Raw genomic sequence first — 6,033 nt, 5'->3', positions numbered from 1 at the left:
TTTACATATGAATAAAAGCCTACATTAAAATCTGTCATATAAATTGGTCTCTTCATTAGAAATTACCCTACTGATTTGCCACCATTGGTAGACACATTTTTTTTGAATAATATTAAAAATATCTGTATGACATTATATTCCGCAGTTCACAATTTGAGTTGAATTACTGAAATTAACTTTTCCATGACATTCTAATTTATTGAGATGCACCTGTATATCCAGAAATCCATGGTACTACTATTGTAAATCTCCAAAAACATGGTGTTGCCATGTTATATATTTACAAAAAGCCATGGTAGTACCATTGTAAATCTCCAAAAACATGGTATTTCCATAGTACATATCCAGAAAGCCATGGCAATACCATTGTAGATCTCCAAACCACATGGTATTGCCATAGTAAATATTCAAAAAGCCATGGTAAAGCCCAAAAAATGGCATTTATCCAAAACACCATGGTACTATCATGGTAAATCTTCAGAAACATGGCATCGACATAGTATATATTTAAAAAGCTGTGATAGTACTGTAATCTCCATAGTGTTTCTAAAACGTGTTATTGCCATAGTCTATATCCAAAAAGGCATGGTACTACATTTTGAATCTCCAAAACATATATAGCTTACACAGTATAACCATAAACCAATGGTAGCACCATGGTGAATCTCCAAAAACATGACGTTGTCATATTATTTATCCAAAAAGCAAGTACCATGCCATGTCAGTCTATAAACAGTTGTGTATGCTGAACATCAACTTCAGGGATCTTATCTATTCACGAACAGCTTGTAACACTCCAAAGAGAAAGGAAAACTTGAAATCGCATCATATGACCCCTTTAAAGAAATCCTCCCTACATGAACTGGTAAATGTGCGGTAGGTGTTTTACAATGTTCGACTTCATTTACCACAGGTCTCATGACCTCATAATTAATGTTTGCCAAACAACAGGAAGCCGATATTTCACAGACACACAAACACACATGAACGCACCCAGTGACATCAACCATTGTTTCCCCTCTGCCTGACATGAACGGAAATAGTAATGGATAAACAATGCAATTATCCTGGCGCTGTGCCCGTCTGCCTCCAGACCAAAACCTCTGTCGCCTGCAGAACATCCATCATGCTGCCTCCACCATCACCACAAATACCTCACATTCAAATACAGCAAAGACGCAGCGAATCCATCTGCCCTCCCCGTCCTCCTCAGACCATTAGATGCTTATCATCTATGTCTAGAAGTCTCAGGCCATTTATTATATTTGAATACATGACGTCGTCGTATTTTCTCTTTTTTTTATACCAGTTCAGATTCAAGATAATGCAAGGCTTTCTTTTGTGTTCCATTGGAAAGAAGATGAATGAACGCAAATTAATAATTTTGGTCACTTTGTGATGCTGTGATTTCACTTGTCTTGATTACTGTTCTTCACATGACTCAGTCCCATCTGTTCCATATCACGGAATGTTGAGACTTCCTGTAATTTTAGATTCAGTCAGTTTATAGTCCTCTGATGTGCCGTCATCGGTCTCTACCTCGCACATCTGGAAGCGTACGTCAATAATAAAAATAAGAGTCTTGTGTTCACATTGATTTTACTTTATAGCACTGTAGCTCAGTGCTAGTCTTGAATGATGTAATATACTTTTATTTAAAATGAAATAGAAATGTTTTAATTCTCATTGTCAATATCAGTCAACATTTTTAGAGATAATAAATATTTATATATAATATATATTTTATTACTGTACACTACCATTCAATAGATTGGGGTCAGTAACTTTAATTTTTTTTATTTTTGGGGAAAGAATTGTATACTTTTATTCAGCAAGGATGCATTCAATTGGTCTAATTTTACAATGTTACAAAAAATTTCTATTTCAAATTAATTTTGTAACGGCTCCTGAAAATTCAGCTTTGCATCACTGGAATAAATTACATTTTGGAATATATTAAAATAGAAAACATTTTTTTTTTAATTGTAATAATATTTCACAATATTACTGTATTTTTGATTAAAATAAATAATTGAACATAAGAGACTTAAATCAGACACAAAAATAATAATAATCTTACTGACCCCAGACCTTTGGACTGTACTCTATGTCAGGTTGATGTGTTTGTAAATAAATGTATTTAGTCTTTCTTGTCTCATCTGAATTAAAATGTCTATTTAAATAAAAAAAAAAACCTGGTTGCATTTAGCTCAAGAACATTAACAAATACAGAGCTCTTCAAGGTGCTTAGAATGCCCTAAAATAAAATTGTGTTGCTTTGAAGTCCATGTCTTTTAGTAATTTTTGCTACTATAATCATGTTGACAAAATTCATTTTATTTGCAAATATATGCTTTAAAAATACTGATGACTCAAAATACTGATGACTCATCCTGCACTACACAGATTTCTGTCCAATCAGATGCTTTCTAGAATGTGAATGCCCCTCCCACTCAAACCACAGCATGGTTTATGGCTGATACTGAACCATGAATCAACTAAATCTGATTAATTGTGTAAAAAGGCACAAGCCATTAGAAATGTCCTATATTAATACAGGAAAGTAAACAGATTTTATTGCCCACTGATGAACACAGAAAATGCAATATTCAAAAAGAATATGTTTCTTGGAGTGAGCATTGAGCTCTGTGTTTACTTAAAACTTCTATTTCTGTACTTTGAAGGAGAAATCAGCCACATTTTATGAGCAGACAGACAGCATTATGAGCAGGGTTGGTGTAGAACTGCCATTGTGTCACAGACAAAAGTTTCCAATTCAATATTTTCTTTGTTCATTAAGTCTGGAAATGCAAAGTCAGGCAGTCATTTAGGAGCTTGTATGAGGAGCAGTGGTTAATGCACCAGGGCCTACAAATTAGAAAAGAAGGACAGAGAGAGATTGATTTACCAGCAGCCCCACTGATCAAATCCATTGAAGGATTCAAAAATAATTAAAAAGTCAGAGAAACAAAGGAAGACAAATCTTAATAACCCGCCTTTGTGTTAATTTTCTCCATACACATTTGTTGTTGTCCCTCGCAGTCAATAAATAGCAAGGGGAGGGGTAAAGTAATGTAGAATTAGCTCAAGATAAAGGAGTATTTGCTTTCACTCTTGGCTCTTTTCCTACATTTATATACTCAATGGTGATTCTTCATTGGAAATATACTTTCATCTCAAACTTAATTTTGTTCCCAAGAAACATCCCTCAGGTTGTGCATACTAGTGCAGTCATATTAAAATGCCTAGCTGGAAGCTAACAAAACTATCAGATTTGATTATTTATTTCCTCTTTTTCTTGTTTAGCTTCATTAGTTGTACTTGTTAAGGGAACTAATACTATTGTTATTGCTCATACTTGAGGTTAAGGATTTAAACAACCCTATTCTCTAATATTAAACTTCAGTGCATAATTCATTCAACACCATTTGTGCTACAGACATGAGTGAGACCTCAAATCATGCGGCTTATTCATGGGAGTTATGATGTTACTTTTTTATTTTAAAGGGGTCATATGATGCGATTTCAAATTTTCCTTTTTCTTTGGAGTGTTACAAGCTCTTGGTGCATAAAGAAGATCTGTAAAGTTGCAAAGACTAAAGTCTCAAATCCAAAGAGATATTCTTTATAAAAGTTAAGAGTCAGCCACACCTACCTAAAATGGCTCGTTCTAACACGCCCCCACATATCTACATCACTATGTGGTAAGATTTGCATAACGCCGCCCAAATGTTCACGCAAAGAAAGAAGGCGTAACTTTTATTCTGGCTGTAGGATTGTTGTTGCCGCCATGTTGTGAATGCGCTGTGTGATTCGTTGTGAAAGCGAAACTACTTTGTTTGGCCTTCCAAAAATGGACACGACTAGAAATCAGTGGTTAAGTTGTATTTACAACACTGTTCCAGAACACTTCAACCCAAATATTCAGATGTGTGCAGCACATTTTATGGAGTACTGTTTACTGATCCTGGTAGAGTAGACTACAATGCCGGCTGTTCTGACTCAAAGACTGTAAGTACGTTTTTTTTATTTAAAATGTTTTTATATTTTATATATTTAAATGCAGACATGGTTTTATGTTTACGCGGCGCGATGCAACGCAACGCGTAAAAAGACAGTACAAGTCATTATAATCCATAATTATGTCCCCACTGGATGCAACGAATGCCTCGTTTATAATGGGTTTTCATGTTTTTGAATCATCGCTCCGGCCTGACAGGGCATCATCACAATGTGGCAAGGGGCGTAACATTTCCGTCACACGCTTGAGGTATTCGGCCAATCACAACGCACTGGATAGCTGGCCAATCACAACACACCTCGCATTTTCAGACCGATGAGCTTTGTAAAAATCAAAGCGTTTCAGAAAGGCGGGGCATAGAGGAGAAACAATAATGTACAGTATGTGGAAAATAATGTGTTTTTTGAAAATTTCATTACACCAAATACACAAAATAATGTTATTTTTAGCAGCATCATATGACCCCTTTAAAGCAGTTAGATTTATGAATTACATTTTGTGGAAAAAAAGGTTTCTTTAGGCTTATGTAAAAGAGAGACCTCAAATATTATAGAAACTTAACTGCAGTGTTATTGTTTACGGAAACTAAAATATTGAACTCTGTGGCAAATTTAATAAAAATTAGATGAAAAACTTGAAATGAAAATTGTTGGCAACTAACTGAAGTAAACAAGCTAAAATTACTAAAACTGAAATTGAAACAAGTTATAGCTATATAGAAATATTAAGAAACTAATAAAAATAACTAAAAACAACAAAAACTTAAACTGTGAATTAAAATTTTAACTAAAATATAAAATGAAAATTTAACAGCTAATTCAAAATATTAATAAATTCTGATAAAATTACTAGCTACTAATAAAATGGTTATTAGTAAATGCAAAAAAAAAAATCAATAAAAGTAACACTGCCTGATTGTAGGCTCTTTTCACTTGGTTGCAAGTTTTTCCACATGTAACCTTACTTTTTTAAAGAATTTTAGAGAAACTATTTTATGTCATTGTCCTGATTAGTCTATTGTTGTATACTTAGCGTAAGTTGTGCTTGTAACATGGAATATTTCATCATAAGAAAAATAGTACTATTAAAATACACAGTTTGTGTGTTTTTATCTGAGCTCTAATATGGAGCTGTCCTGTGTCTATAACAGCAGGCCTCTCCTTTCTGACAGATGCAGGACTTGTTGTTGGCAGGAGAGTTTGTCACTCTGCACTTCTTCATAGATCAGGTGCTCCTTCCTGAAGGAAGATGTCTGGTCCTCATTACTACCTCACTGTTGCTTCCAATAAAGGCACGTGTCCAGCAATGCTTCAGGTAAGACTGCCAATAAAGCCTTAAAGGCCTGCGTGATGTACACAGCAAATATTTTCTTAATGGACATTTGAATTGAGCAAATCATCCCCCAGGAATGTAAAAGTAATGTTAACAAGCACATGTGAGTGTGGTGTACGGGTGATTGCATGCATTTACCATGAAGTGTATGAACAATATGCAATGTAAATGTTATTAGAAGTGCTAAAAATAAAACTGAAATAAATTAAAGCTATATAGAAATAAAAAACGAACAAAAACATAACAAAAAAGCATAATAATAATGACAAAAAGCACATAAATGTGCATGAAAAGTATGCAATATAAATGTTATTTGAATAATAAATATAAAATAACTGATTATTTTGCATTATTTTTATATTCAGTTTTCCCAAATCTGACTAATCAAATAAGTTAAAATAATAAACTTACTAAAACTGAAATAAATTAAAACAAAATAGAAATAGATAAAAACTATAATAATAATAATAATAATAAAATAAAAAAAGCAATGATAAAATAAAATTTCATGAACAGTATGTTATTATTTAAATAATAAATATGATATAATATGACTATATACATTTCCCAAACCCTTGGCTATCTAATCAAACACGTCAGGTTAAGGCTGAAATAATGTATGTAACTTTTTTGGTCTTCAACACTTTCTCCTATTGCAGTTTAATATGCAAAGACAGCTA

This window comes from Sinocyclocheilus anshuiensis, unplaced genomic scaffold, assembly GCF_001515605.1.
Source record: "Sinocyclocheilus anshuiensis isolate Anshui unplaced genomic scaffold, SAMN03320099.WGS_v1.1 scaffold392, whole genome shotgun sequence".
NCBI classification, from domain to species: domain Eukaryota; kingdom Metazoa; phylum Chordata; class Actinopteri; order Cypriniformes; family Cyprinidae; genus Sinocyclocheilus; species Sinocyclocheilus anshuiensis.
This window is presented reverse-complemented; position numbering follows the sequence as displayed.